At 42.4% G+C, this 16,139-nt stretch overlaps 1 long non-coding RNA gene across 1 annotated transcript; it reads right to left on the reverse strand.

Moving 5' to 3' along the window:
• Positions 1-1,791: 1,791 nt before the first annotated feature.
• On the reverse strand, positions 1,792-9,044 carry LOC118839113. The gene is made up of 3 exons (XR_005009611.1): positions 8,943-9,044; positions 6,376-6,529; positions 1,792-1,965 (listed from the first exon to the last, which is right to left on the reverse strand). It is a non-coding gene; the product is annotated as an uncharacterized LOC118839113 (long non-coding RNA).
• Between the last annotated feature and the right edge of the window lie 7,095 nt (positions 9,045-16,139).

The following is a 16,139-nucleotide window of genomic DNA, read 5'->3' on the forward strand; positions in this document are numbered from 1 at the left end:
TTACCCAAAGGTTGTACCCTTGATGAGTGTCACAGTCAACACCTGAAACCAAAGTCATTAAGAGCCCAATGGCCAAGTGAGAAAAGCAGTTGATGTGGTCAGTTGGAATAAAGATGAAAAAAGTCTTACTACAAAATGGAGAATTTCAGATAAAGTATGTGTTTTATTTGTGAGGGAGGAAGATCTGTGGAAGAGACAGACAGAAGATGATGTGAAATTTCTGCCTTCTCAGAAATGATAGAAATGGGGCAGCTAGGTGGTGCAGTGAGTAGAGCACCGGCCCTGGAGTGTCAAGAGGACATGAGTTCAAATCTGGCCTCAGATACTTGACACACTCTCTGTGTGACCATGGGCAAGTCACTTAACGCCAATAGCCTTCCCTTGTCTTCTCAACAACAACAAAAAAGATAACAGAAATCGTAGAAATTATATGTTATAATGCAAATTGTGTGAGGTATTTGTGAGAAGCTGCCAAGTACAGTGTATTCTGGGTGCAGGGGCATTCATTTGTGAATATTGAAAGGAGAGGAATGAAAAAGAAAAGACATGGTTTAACTCCTGAGAAGCTGAAACAAAGTCTTCTCTAGCTAAAACATGAAAAGGATTCATAAGACATCCTAATTACAATCTGGACTTAAGAGAGGGGTGTGAGACTTTCTAGCCAAGTGAAGGAGAGTTAACTGTTGTAACACCGAGGGCTTAAGGGCACCCTGGGCACGATGTGCCAGGCCAAAACATCCTTTGCCTGTGCCTTAGGATTCCTTTCACTCATGGATAGCATATATTTCTTTATTATAATGTTTAGTTCTCATAGTTGGGCGCTTTCTTTTTCTTTCTGCCCAGAGTGAACCAAAATGACATCACTATGTCAGGGTCAAGGTACAGTGTCCCTGATGAAGGCTGATCAGACAAAGACAAGCCCAGAAGCCTCTACCACAGATTGGGCACAAATAGTCCCAGTGAACATTTGGGGTGAATAAGGCTCTCAATTTGCGCATGTCATCATTCTTTTGAGCTACTGCGATTCTGCTTTGCTCACTCCGCACAGCGCATTCGTTGATGCAGGCATGCCATGATGGGTGGTCCTTCGCCAGTGTCTCCCATGTCTCACAACTGACTACAAAGTATTCAGAGAGACCTTGGGAATGTCCTTCTGTCACTTCTTATGACCACCTTGGAACTTTCTTCTTCACTTGAGTTCTCCATAAAATAGTTTTTTAGGCAAACATTCTTTTGGCATTTGAACAACATAGCCAGTCCATAGCAGCTGTGCTCTCTGCAGTAGGATGTGAATGCTTGGCAGTCTAACTTGAAGAAGGACCTCAGTGTCCACTACCTTATCTTACCAGGTGACCTTCAGAATCTTCCTAAGACCATTCAAATGGAAGAGATTCAGTTTCCTGGCATGGTAGCTTTAACAGGCATACAACAGTGAGGTCAGCACAATGGAACTTCTGTTTTGTAGTCACCCTAATACCTCTTCTCTCCCACACTTTGCCTGCCAGCCTCTCAAACACTGAACTATCTCTGACAAAGCAGGTGACAGCTCAAAATTAGTTATCTGAAATAGAAAATAATCTGAGATGCAAAATTTACTAGTAGATAATGATTTAATTGTAGCAGTTCACAGGTTAACTTTAAGGTCAACTGATTCCTCAGTAGTTTGTAACAAAAGTGTGATTTACAGAAATGATTTTTAAAATAGAAGAGAATGAAAAAAATTAAAACAATTTCAGGAAACATGCTTTGAACAAAATTCAATTGGACAAGGCAGGTCACCTGACTACTTACTCCTCCCAGATTTTTATGACCCAGATTCATCCTGTGTCTATCAGCCAGAAGTCCTTGCTCTGCAGCTGATGAGTTGCAACCAAAAGTATTACTTCAAAGGAGCCTACAGCTTGAAGAAAGACTGGAAAACAGAAGCTTGTGGTTTGCAGTTAGCAGGCATTCTCCATCCTCCAGCTGCCAGAAAGGGAAACTCAGTCTTAGAAGATTATACCACTAGGTTTAGAGTTAACCTCCACCTCAAAGGAAAGAAAGCTTATCCACTAAGACTAGGAAGAGGAATTTAGACTTCCATCAACCCCCTTTCTGCAGCAGCCAGAAACAGGAATTTAGCCTGTGAAAAGACTCTTACAATGCCATGATTGTTTTAGTCCTACAAAGATATGAGTCTTACTCTAAACTACCTGCTATTAAATGATAAAGTCTTATCAGTCTGTGCAATCACTAAATCTAGAGGTAACCTGGACTTAGAAGAATATCTATGTTAGTATAGCTTAGCTGCGAGGGCTAGCTTTTCCCAAACAAAGGAACTAAACCTTACAATGTAACTAAAAACAAATCAAAATAATGAAATACTAACTGACTTGAAGGTTATTCTTTTCACAACCTCATCACCTGCGTACATCCTGGAAAGTACGTAGTTAAGGTAAGTGAACTCATTCAGAGGATACAAAATTTCTTCAATTTCTATAACCAGTGGATGGTGCTAGGCTAAATGGTGGAGATTTTTTTTTAATTTTTAAGAAATATTTTTTATTTTCCTCCAATTACATATTAAAATTTTTACATGTTTGTTGTTTATTAAAGGTTTGAGTTCCAAATTCCACCTCTCCTTCCCTCAGTCTCCCACTCCCCCAGGAAGCAATCACATATAGCTTACATGTGTGTAATCATAAAACATCTCCCTATTAGTCATATTATACAGAAAATTTTGAAAACAAGAAAGTGAAAATAGTTACTTCAGTCTGTATGCAAACAATATCAATTCTTTTCCTGGAGTCAGACAGTATGCTTCATCATTAGTCCTTTGGGATTTTCTTCCATCATTGCATTATTGATAATAGCTAAGGACATTAGGACTAGACCAACATCTTACACAATATTCTACAATACATTCTATATGGATGTTATTGTCATTCATTTGTGTCAGCTATGTCTGACTCTCCATGACCCCCTTTGGTATCCTCTTGGCAAAGATATTGCCAAGGAAAACAGCCCTGATATCTTAGAGCCAAAGGGTAAAGTAGAAACTAAAAGAATCCACCAATCTCCTCCTTAAAGGATCCCACAATGGAAACTCCAAAGAATACTGAAGCCAAATTCCAGAGCTCCCAGGTCAAGGAGAAAAGAGTGTAATCAGCCAGAAAGAAGCAAGTCAAATGTCATGGAGCCACAGTCAGGCTAACACAGAACTCAGTGGCTTTACATTAAAAAGTCAGAGGGTGTGGAATGATATTCAGCAAGACAAAGGAACTAGGATTATAACCAAGCAGCACAAACCCAGAAAAAACTGAGTACAGTCCTTTAGGGGCCACAATGGACCTTCAATATAGAGAAGATAATCAAGCATTCCCAACAAAAATACCAGAGCTGAAAAAAAAAAATTGATCTTCAAACACAAGACAAGAGAGAAACATCAAAAGGTAAACAGGAAAGAGAAAACAGAAGAGATTCAATGAGGTGAAATTGTGTCTATGCCTACATGGGAAGGTGACACCTGAACACTTCAGACCTTTATGAGCATTAGGGCAATTAAAAGGAATATACCTTGACAGTCACTATATACATTGTATGCATTGCATCATACATGTATACCTGTATGGTAGTATACGCTGACTGTGAAGGGATGATATTCAAAGAAACAAAATCATAGAATCAGAAAGAGAATTTCATTCCAAGAAGAGGGAAGGGAGAGGTAGAAGGGAGTGAATCATCTCACATAAAAGAGGTAGAGAAGAACTATTACAGTGAAGGGGAGGATGGGGAGGTAGGAAGGGACTGCTTGAACCTTACTCTTATGAAAATTGGCTCCAAGAGGGAATGATATATACGCTCAGGTGGGTATAGAATTCTCTCTCATCTTATAGGGAAGTAGAAAGGGACAGGAATGGGCCAGGGGAATGACAGGAGGAAGGGCAGTTTGGGGGAGGCATTGGTCAGAAGCAAAACACTACTGAGGAAAGACAGGGTGAAGGGGTAAAGAGAAAGAGAAGGATGCACAGAGGGAAAATATGATGCAGAGAAATACACAGTTAGTTAACATAACTGTAAATACAAACAGAATGAACTCACCCATAAACTGCATAACTAGATGTAAAATGTATAATTTTGATTGTATTAAATCAAAAAGGTTTTTACAGAAACAAAATGAATGAAACCAAGATTAAAAGGAATACTGACAACTGGGGGGAAAGTTACAGCAAATATCTCTAATAAAGGCCTCGTTTGTCAAATATATAGAGCTCTCAGTCAAATTGATAAGAATACAAGTCATGACCCAATTGATAAATGGTCAGAGGATATGAACAGACAGCTTTCAGACACAGAAATCAAAGCTATTTGTAGTCATATAAAAATGCTATAAATGTCTGTTGATCAGAGAAAGGCAAATTAAAACAATTCTAGGTTACTACCTCACCTATTAAATTGGCTAACCATGAATATTGGAGGGAAGTAGGAAAACTGGGACACTGTTACACTATTGGTAGATTTGGGAACTGATCCAACCATTCTGGAGAGTAATATGAAACTATAATCAAAGGGTTATAAAACTGTGCATACCCTTTGATCCAACAGTAACACTGCTAAGTCGGCACCCACAAAGGATTTTTTAAAAAGAAAGAGAGAAAAGGACCTATTTAGAGAAGGGTATTTATGATAGCTCTATTTGTAGTGGTAAACAACTGGAAATTGAGGAGATGCCCAAAAATTCAGGAATGCCTTAACAAGCTGTGGTATATGACAAGCAGTATGATTTCAGAAACACCTAGAAACACTTACATGAACTGATGCAGAGCAAAGTGAGCAGAACCAGGAGAACATTGTACACGACAATACGGTATGGTGAACAACATGAATAACTTAGCTATTCTCAGTGATACCTTGATCTAAGGCAATCTCAAAGGACTCATGATGAAAACTGCTACGCCCTCCACAGAGAGAACACTAATCGAGTCTAAACACAGACTTAAAGCAGACGATTATTCAGGTTCTTTCTTTTGGTTCAAATTTTCTTTCACGAAAAGAATAACATGGAAATGCTTTACGTGATTGCATACCCACCACCTATCTATGATTGCACACAGTCTGAGGAAGGAGGTAGGTTGAGAACTGGGAACTCAAAATAGGAATAAAAAATATTTTAATTTGTCATTAAGGAAAAAACAAAATACTATTTCAGAAAGACTAATAGCCAATGGCAAGTAGGCTACCCTGTAGATAGAGCACCAGGCTTGGAGTCACAAGGATTTATGTCAAATTTAGCCTCAGACTCATACCAGCTGTGTGATGCTGGGCAAGTCACTTAAGCCTGTTTGCCTCAGTTTCCTGAACTGTGGAATAAAGATGATAAGAACACCTCCCATACAGGGTTGTTGTGAAGACAATGTAAAGCAGATTTGGGGAGAAGGTATGTCCCTCCATGGTGTCTTTGCCTTTGAGCCTGATGCCACTCTGACAGGAGCTGAGTGTCTCCTTCAGTACCTCCCTTTTCCCCATTGGAAGAGAAAACTCCCAGGACTTTGAATAGTTCCCCAAACTCAGCCCTTTCCCTACATCCTCTCTAACAAGGGAAGTCACAGGCCCTTCACAAATGCTAATACACTAACAGTGAAAGATGGTACCCTTTCTTTGGCCTAGTGCAAACAGCTCTGCGAAGGGCTGCGAACCTGTGAGTATGACTCAGATGCCAACTTTACCTGTTTTCTTCAGTTCCCATATTTTCCAGAAACACTGGACAAGAGATTGCAGGAGGCCAGGACTCTATGCCCTCCACCCCCACGGACCCCCACCTCCCAGGCCTAGCTCATAGTATTTGGTCCTTTCAACCTTCACTGCCTTGTCAGTGTGCCCTTGAGAGTCAAACCACCTAAAAGACAGGACAGGTAAGTGTGCATCTGGCAGTTAAAACTGTGCAGCTCAGATGCTTGAGAACAAGCCTTCAAGGTCTCAAGGGGAGAACTTGGCCAAAGAATCAAAGTTCTATGGATGTGGGGGAAGGGTGCTATGCATAGATAAAGGGAGCAAAGAAAGACCCTACAGGACAGAGAGGAATGAGTGAAGGGGTCATCCTCCTGACTCAGGGATCATGGGGGAAACCTTAAAAAGGAACATGGGAGGGCAGCAATTGGGCTAACAGGGGTGGGGTGGGTAACTTAGTGCCTTTTATGCGGAAGCATGTGATATTCAAAACATAGTAGAGAGCAGGGCAGTGCACTGTTGTTACTACTTCTTTCAATTTCCTGCCTATTTTTTGTAAAGAAATATTCCATAGGTAGGGGATTGCCAGCCTCACAGACAATCCTCTTTGTCTCTGGAAATGCTGTCTTTTGCTGATGTTGGTCAAGTCTAAGGACAGAGTGTACTCACCTGGGCTGGGATCTGCAGCTCCCAGTGGTCCTTCCCTCTGGCTCCAGGTTCTCTGCTTGGGTCAGGGCTTGGTCCTCTGCAGGCTAAGCTGGGAAGGCTGAAGGATCCAAGAGGGGCCCAGTCTTTACCTGTTCTTCTAGGAGGGGAGGGTGACCTATGGGGGATTTACAGAGGGTAAGGCCCTACCCTCGGGCAGTAGAGCTTAGAAAAGATGATGCCACCCTCTTCTGTCTCCTTCCCCTCACCCATTCTCCTTCAGAGAGGTAGAAGGGGCTTGAGATCCCAGGTAGGATGAGACCAGTAAGAGTCTCAAAGGCTCCAGAATCAGAGATCTCCCTCCAGTTCCTTGTCTGCCCTCTCTGCCTCCCCTCTCCCTAACTAGCACACACACATCATCTAGACAACAGACTGACTGCTAGATCTACAGGGAAGCTTAGGAAGGTTAGCAATGGGGGGGTGGGGGGGGGGCTCTGGGAGGGAGCCACCAGGAAACGACCAGCGAAAGCCTGAGGCTGGGAGACCAAATCTAGTCTGAGATTCAGCCCCTGTTACAACAATGCTCCTAGCAGCTGTTGTTGGGGTGAAAGACCCACACAAGATGAACAACAAGATGGCTGCTAGCAGAGTGTAAGGGGTTGGTGCTGACCCCAAGGCTGTTAGGACCCTAGCACTTTGCCTGTTTCCTGGGTAAAACCAGACAGGCTTAGTAGGAGTTGGAACGGCAAGCTCTCAGAGGGAGGACCTCTACCCTTAACAGCCCTCTGTAGTCATCCTATACATGCAGGCAGAGTCTGTCCACAAGGGACTCACAAGCCCAGAAGGAGGAATCCAGCTGGCTACTACCTAATGCTCTTAAACCAGTGCCTAACACAACAATGCTTTGTTACTTTACTTACTGGAACATCTTTGATACTTTACAAGGGCATCCTGCCCCATGCCTCACATAGCTAATACAGCTCTGATACCAGCTTGCTACCTGCCTGAGCTTTCCCATGCCTCCGTAGATACTGTAGGACAGCATCTCCCTTTGTTCCCAGACTCCCTTTCCTACAGAAACTATCTTGCAACAGCCCTAATTTTTCCCATACACTTGTAGGGACCATAGTTTGCAACAATCCAGATTCTTCCCACCCGATATCGATCTTCCCATGCTGTCATCCCCTTCCCCCTTGAACACCTGCTTCTGCTTATGTAGTGCAAAACTCTATAAAACTGGATAATATCTCCCAATAAATCGGAGTTGTATCCACTCTTAACTCCTGCCTCATCATTGTGTCCTGAGACTGGGGTTCTTGCTGGTCAGGGACCCCCAAGAGCAAAGGTTCTTTGATTTGCTTTTCTAAGGAAAGCAACTTTAAGGGGTTCACAATCTCATTTTAATTGAACATAAATATATCCTTCACTTAGTTCAGGGAGAAAAGATCGGGTCCCTGAGCTTCAGGGCAAATATGAAAAGAAATTATGAGCATAGAATATAATCAGAACAAATAACATGAACCAGTCCATCCATACCAATATACAGTTACCAGAGAAGCACCTGGGTCATTGAAGCTGGGGAGGAGGGCAGTTTCAACAGCTTGCCCACAGTCTTGTCACTAACACTGTTTTAATGACTTTACCCCCAAAAGCCAAACTCTGACTTCACATCTTACATACCTGTCTCAGGACCCTGGGGCGCCTGATCACCTCAGTGTCGAGAAGCACTCACACAAAGAACAGGGAAGAGTCCCATTCTGCTTGCCAATACATTTAAAAGGTAAGACTCACCAAACACACTTCATTACCTAAGCATTCCAAAAGAGAGGACTAAGAAAAAGTTCTGCTCTAACTACACTGCAGCCCCCTGGCACGGGCCTGAGGGCTCTGAAAGAAGAGGAGGCAGGGAAGCAGGAGGCCTGGGGAAGGGAGCCCAGGTGGGGTCTGGGAGGGAGACATTCTAACTCAGTTCATGGCAGGGAGGTCAGGGACACTGGAGACAGAAGGGCTCCGGGAGGATACTGAGCCTGGAAAGCAGGAGCACTGTGTCCTGGGCTCGAAGTAGGAGCTGGGGAGGATTCCTGGGACCCTCTAGAAGACCACAGACAAACAGGAGACCAGACACAGGGAGCTAGTGTCTGGTATCCCATAAGGAAGCAGGCCAGGAGCTAAGGGTGGGGTGGGGGGTACAGATAACAGGGGCCAGGCAGGTTTTGGTTCCAGCATCCAAAGTGGGGTCCTCAGGGCACGTAGAACTTTCAGTCTTTACAGGGGACTTGGTTCCTAACCAAAAGCTGAGGGCACGCAAACAAGATTCTGGGGATCCTGTGGGTAAAGTCTGAATTCTAGGAAAGGGTGACCCAATCTTAAATCTGGGGAGGGTGACCCTGGACGTCTGGGAAGTGATTGGGAGTCTGGAAAAGAGTTAGCAGAGGGAAGCTTGTCCAAGAGCCAGGACTGGCAGGGAGGATTGCTCCAGGCAGGACTACAAGGCACTCACCACGTGGTCAGAGCAGAAGGAACTGACCCAATGGTAGGGACAGAGAGTAGAAGCCAGCAGGTGTGGGGTGGGGGGTGGGCCTCGGACCTACCTGGGACCTGCACTCACAGAGCTGGGGTCCTGAAGGCAGAGATCGAGGGTCCAAGAGAAGGCAGCGTGACCTCAGCTCGGACGCTGGAAAGCAGGGAGGTCTCAGCTGTATGGGAGGAATGCAGAGAGATCTGGGCTTGGAGGGAATGAAGAAGGCAGCCCAGTCTCTGCACAAGTTCCTGTTTTCAGCCAGCCCCCTCTGGGAGGGACCTCCCACCCCTTCCCCAACCTCTAAGGCCCTCAGGACAGAACTTTCCTCCAGTCACAGGCACGGGCAGGAGCTCAGGCCCTGCCTACCTCCCCTCCCCCAAGCCCAGCCCTCCATCACATGGAATGCCTTGGCCACTAGGATGAGGCCTCTCCTGCCCTAGATCCCGCCCATGTCTCCAAACTCCACCCCGGGCCTCCTATTCCACCTGGGCCACCACCCACCAGGCTGGCCAGCTCTGAGAGCACCTCCTCCCCCATTACTACCAGCTGATTGCAGAAGTGAGAAGGTGGGAGAGGGAGAACTAGAAAGAGGCAACCTGGAGATTTCCAGGAGAGCAAGTGATTCACAGCAAAACCAAGCTTAGTTTCAGAATGGAGGTTGTTCACCAAATGCAGTCAGGCTGGTTAGCGCATTTCTCCTAACTTGAATTAGAACGGGGCTCATTTACCGGCAGACCCCAGGAGGATAATCCGGGTGTTTCACCATGTTAGGGCAGATCCACCGGTAATGTAAAATACATTTACAATTTGGCATTTAAGGTATTGCGATTAGGACCTGAGAAGAATGAGAATTCCATGTAAAGGGATCAGAATTACCCTGTTGTAGTCTCTCATAGCCTTCCATCTGCAGGGTCAAAGGGATAGATGGAGAAAGTTGGTTTTATATTTGAGACTATTCTAACTAACAAAATCAACTGAATAGATGCTATGTGACTGGCAATTTTGTTTCATACATTAAAACTGTAGCATTGTTGGTGTTCTTATGCTTCAAAGTTTTGTCATTTGGGGATTTGGAGGAAATCATGCTATAAATCAGGCTCTTAATTAAAAAAAAATGGTTTCTAGAGGGCTATGCAATTGTGCCCTTAGAAAAGTAGTGGGAAATCAGCCAAGGGCCCCCCCAAACCATTGGAGGACCACCACCCCCTCCACACACACACACACACAGCTGAGAAAGACCCAAAAAAAACCTTGATTGGCCAATGAGGAGAGGCATTGTGGTGCACTTTGAGCTTAACCTACCATAATGCTCTGCTTGCTCTGGCATAACGGACAATGAACTCTCATGCATCTCTCTCTCTGCAGGATCCACCAGCTTTGAGAGAAATAAACATACACATGCAGCCTAATTTTGTTTGTCTTTCTGGGAAGAAACTCAGTAATGGTTCACACCTCTTACCAAAGGTTTGATCAAGACCAAACAGAATGGGGTTCACCTTACCAACGGTAACCCCAGCACTTAGCACAGTGCCTGGCACACAACCAGGATTTGTTGAATTGACATGATGGAGTCCCCAGATCATGGGGATTGGAGCCATTCTCTTATTTTCTGCATTCCAAGATCTCACAATATCGCTTTTCCTCAAGGAAGGGGTCCAGTTTTGAATCAGTAAGTCTGTTGAGCCTGAGTTGGGTCAAAGGTCTAACTGCCATACATATTACTCTGGGTGGAATTTCATACTTCCCATAATCAGGGGCCAGACAAATTCTCAAAGCTCCTCCATCATAAACAAACTTGCAAGCTCCCCTCCCCAAACCCTGCTTTGGCTCTTAGAGGTCTTAATTACTCAGGAAGTCGCTTCATTAGGTTAGAAGTTAGCAGCTTCTTCTTCCCCAGGGCACAGATTTGGTGGACATGCCCAAAGGGAAGGTCCCAAAGCATTTGGTTAGTCCCCAAAGAACTTCTCAGAGAAGGAGGATTGAGAAGTCTTTTCTACTTTTGCCAAACAGTAAGTTATTCTGATTATTCTAGTAAAAGCCCGTACTCATCCAATTAAATACTTAGCAGTTTAGAAACATTGTAACCACATTGTCTAAGAGTTTAATTCATCTTTTCACAGCATCCAGATCAAAAGAGGAGTTGATTTCCTAAGAATACAATTGCATCACCCTCCAGGTAACATGTTAAAAATTAGTAACATTTCTCATCAAATAATTTCCCCAAAGCACAATAAAAGGAAATTTTGAAGCATAATAACCGATACAATATTACAGAGTCAAAACAAATGTTATTGTTTGGACAAAACAGATTTAAAACACAGCCTTGTTGTCAATCAAATGACATCAATTCAGTTGAGTATATTTTCCAAATTATCTTACATAGAAAATCACTCTGTCTAGCTATGATTTTAATACTCTGATGGCAGTCAGTTACCAAAATATTTATACCAGAACTTTTTGGGCCAGCAAAGAAGAAGAAATGAAGTGAGTACCCATCAATCGTTGGGTAGCTAAAGAAATCACAGTATATGAATTCAAAGGAATATTACTGAACAGTAATGAGAAACATCGGGATGTCAGAGGGACAAGCCATGAAGCCATTTATAGGGATTTATTCACAGTAAGGAATTTTGGATGTTTAATGAGGTCTCTTACACTGGGAAATCTAATGAGGTCTTCAGCAAGAGACCTAACCTTGCTAATTGGATCCATAAGTTTTGTCTCCAGCAAGGTTATTCCAAAGTATAGTCAAGTAGTGTTCAAATCCAAGGCAAACCATTCAACATCACAGTAAGAAATCTGTCTTCCAACCACTGACTCCAAAGAGCCCAAAGTTACTCAGTTCCATGAAAACCTAAAACATTTGCTAGGGAAAAAAGGCAGAAGTAGTGACGTTCTAGGCAATCCATCAAAACACAACCTGGATTTGACTGAGGCTCAGATCATGAGCTTCTTATTGCAAAATTCAGATTCAGATAGCAGAAAATTGGGAAAACCATCACACCCTACAGACATGACCTAAATAACATTGCTTATGAATATGAAGTGGAAGTGATGGATAGATTTAGGGATTACATCTGAGTGAGTGCCTGCAGAACTATGGACAGAGGTTCTTAATATCGTACAGGAGGCAGCAACTAAATCTATTCCAAAGGAAAAGAAGAGCAAGAAAGCAAAATGGCTGTCTGAGGAGGCCTTGCTGATAGCTGAGGAAAGAAAGAAAGGGAAAGGTAAAAAGAAGAAGCATAAGATATACCCAAATGAATGCAGAATTCCAGAGAATAGCAAAGAGATAAGGTTTTGTTAAACAGCAATGCCAAGAAGCGAGGAAAACAATGAAACATTGCTTATGTTCAAAACGTTTTTCTCCAGTGTGGCTTCTCAGAGGTAGAGCAAGATGCCTACATGCATGGATTTCTCTCCACTGTGGATTGTCTGATGTACAGCAAGATTGGAGCTGCATCACCACGCAGTTCCACACAGATTACATTCATAAGGCTTCCTGTTACTGTCAATACTGTGATGTACAGGGTGTTCCTAAAGTCTGGACACATAGGCAAAAATGCATATTTTCAAGAAACAAACTGAATGAGATTTTCAGCCACATTTTATCTAATTGGAACATTCACAAATAATGTCTTCAATATGATTTCCATCGTTTGTGATGCAAAGGTTAATAGGCTTTGCAAGATTCACGTGAACTCGATGCAATAACTCCACATTGCCATCAATTTTCCCATGTGTCCAGACTTTAGGGACACCCTGAAGGATGAGGATTCGTTAAAAGCTTTATGGAATTCGTGACACTCATGATTGCTTTCCAGTGTGAATTTTTTGATGGTAAATAAGGGAGGACTGTTGACTCAAGTCTTTCCCACGATGACAACAATCATAAGGTTTCTCTCCTGTGTGGACTCTGTGAAGTCCAGCACAGATTTGTTCCCAAGTGAAGTCCCAGGGACCATGACTCATGAAGCTTTGCTCATGAGCTTCTTCCACACAAATGCTTAGCTCTGCTGTAGATTCTTTCCTTTCAGGTCTAATCTCTCCTTCTGCAACAAAGAAACAATAAAACATCTATATGGAGACACATGTAGACAGATATATAATTGTAATCCTTTCCTTCCACTGGGATAAGGTAAACTAACAGATCTACATCTTCTTTCTCCAGGCTTAGAGATAAAAGTCTTTAGAGTTAAATGGGAAGAATCAATCATTTTAAAATGCCATTAGCTCACACCTGCAGGATAACGTGATTTACAAAGAGCTTCACACAATCGCATCAGATCTTCACAAACACCTGTGACACAGGCAGGCCCAGCATTCTCATGACACGAGCAGCTTAGGTCATGCAGCTGAGGCTGGAACTCAAACACTGTGACAGGGTGTGCTCTGTCCATGGTATGAGTTAGCCTTTCTCCATTGAACTTTCTTTTGCTTTCTTTTGTTTTTTCTTTTCCAATTTAAAAAATTTATTTTTAGTTTTCAACATTTGTTTCCACAAGATTTTGAGTTATAAGTTTTCTCCCCATATTTAACCTCCCCCACCCCGAGATGGCATATATTCTGATTGCTGCTTACCCCAGTCTGCCATCCCTTCTATCACCCCACTCCCCCCTCCCCCATCCACTTTCCTCTTACTTTCTTGTAGGGCAAGATAGATTTCTATACCACACTGCCAGTATATCTTATTTCCCAGTTGCAGGCAAAAACAATTTTTCAATTTTTTTAACATCTGTTTTTAGGACTATGGGTTCCAAATTCACTCCCTTCTTCCCTCACCATCCACCCTCCTTGAGAAGGCAAGCAATTTAATATAGGTTATACATATATCATTATGCGAAATACTTCCATAATATTCATGTTCTGAAAGACTAAGCATATTTCATTCCATCCTATCCTGTCCCCTTTTATTTAGTTTTCTGCTTTGACCCTGTCCTTTTCCAAAGTTGTTTGCTTTTGACTACCTCCTCCCTCAATCTGCCCTCCTTTCTGAAATCACCCCCTCTTATCCCCTTCCCCCTACTTTCCTGTAGGGTAAGATACCCAGTTGAGTGTGTATGTTATTCCCTCTTTAAGCAAATCCAATGACAGGAAGGTTCACTCATTCACTTTCACCTACCCCTTCTTCCCTTCCATTATAACAGCTCTTTCTTGCCACTTTTATGTGAGATAATTTACCCCATTCTATCTCTCCCTTTCTCCTTCTCCTAATATATTCCTCTCTTACCCTTTTATTTTATTTTTTTTTTACATATCATCCCTTCATATTCAACTCACCCTGTGCCCTCTGTCTGTATATATGTACATTCCCTTCAACTACCCTAATACTGAGAAAGGTCTCAGGAGTTACAAATATCATCTTTCCATGTAGAAATGTAAACAAAACAGTTCAACTTTACTGAGTTTATTATGATTTCTCCCTACTGTTTACCTTTTCATGCTCCTCTTGATTCTTGTATTTGAAAGTCAAATTTTCTATTCATCTCTGGGCTTTTCATCTAAAATGCTTGAAAGTCCTCTGTTTCATTGAAAATCCATTTTTACCCCTGAAGTATTATACTCAGTTTTGCTCACTATGGGCTTGTTCCCAAGATCAATTTTCTTGTGTCTAACAAGCTCTGTACTCCATTTGTATGCCTTCCTACATGATTTCTGTCTCCTATGATTTGTTTATAGGAATTAAGGGATGACTTTAGCATGAATGATTTTTCACATGGATTATATTAATGAGATTTTCCCTCCATTATGGAGTCTCAGATGTCTAGTTAGGGATGAATGTATATTAAAAGGTTTCACATATTCTAGACATTCATAAAGTTTCGGTCCAATATGCACTCTCTGATGTTCAACAAGATTCGAGCTTGTAGTGAGAGTTTTACCACATTCTTACATGCATAAGGTTTTTCTCCAGTGTGGATTCTCTGATGTTTAACAAATTTGGAGTAATATCAGAAATGCTTTCCACATTGATCTTCACATATGTAAGATTGTTGTGGATTCTCTGATGTGTAGCAAGAGTACATATCTCTCTCTCTCTCTCTCTCTCTCTCTGTGTCTCTCTCTCTCTCTCTCTCTGATAGTCCTAAAATTATTACATTCATAAAATTTCTCTCCAATATTCACTCTCTGATGTTCAGCAGGATTTGAGCTTTGGGTGAGAGTCTTTCTACATTCATTACATTCATAAGGTTTCTCTCCAGTGCGGATTCTCTGATGTTTAATAAGGGAAGCGTGTGCACTAAAAGTTTTACTACATTCATGACACTCATGTGCTTTCTCTTTAGTATTTGTTCTCTTATCCTTAGCAACACTAGAATTCTTTCTCAAAGCCTTTCTATGTGTGTGGACTGCATTCACAATGTTTCTCTCCAGTGTGGATTCTCTTATGTGTAGCAAGACCAGCCCTGTATTCAGTGCATTAAGAAAAGTCTTTCCATGAGGTCATTTTCAGATTTGCCCTCATCTGCTTCACAGTCAACCTGGTCTCTGCACCTGATGGAAACCAACACATACACATGTATAAATATATCCTCTTCTGTTGGCAGGATGTAAAATGGTTGACTTTCAATTTCCCAAGTTAAAAAGAAGAGTCTTCAAATGTAAATGGACAGAATCAATCACTTTGAGATGCTATTAGCTCACATTGATAGGATGATTTCATTAACACTGAGTTAGTTCCACACACAGTCCAATTACATTGGACCCTCACAACAAACATGAGACACAGGGAATATGAGGGTTCTCATTATACTTTACAAATTAGGCCATGACTTGTTTTTCATGGTTTTCTCACATCACTCTCATTTCTCTTCCCAATTTTTCCTCTACTTCTCTACCTTGGTTTTCCAAATCATTTTTGAGCTCTTCACTGGCCTCAGACCAGTTCATGTTTTTCTTGGAAGCTTTTGATGCAGGCTCTTTGACTTTGTTGACTTCTTCTGGCTGTATGTTTTGGTCTTCATTGTCCCCAATGAGTCTCCACATCAGCACCACCGCAATGAGAGCCCCGCACAAATAGCTCTGTCTTCTCTTCTTATAAGGCTTCAGACATCATCAAATGTCATCTGAATGACCAGAACTTAGGCTCCTACGATTGGCTCTTGAGTTAGCACCTCCCCTTAGTACCCTGGGAGCTTCACACCCACCTAGGCTTAGCACCTAATAGGGGTTTGGGCCTGGGGCTTAGCACCTAATAAGACTCAATGAAATACACTGAATAACTCAAAGGAAACAAAAGCCAAACTCTTCAAGGGCACTTGGTTGA

The sequence above is a fragment of the Trichosurus vulpecula genome, chromosome 2 (genome assembly GCF_011100635.1).
Source record: "Trichosurus vulpecula isolate mTriVul1 chromosome 2, mTriVul1.pri, whole genome shotgun sequence".
Classification (NCBI taxonomy): domain Eukaryota; kingdom Metazoa; phylum Chordata; class Mammalia; order Diprotodontia; family Phalangeridae; genus Trichosurus; species Trichosurus vulpecula.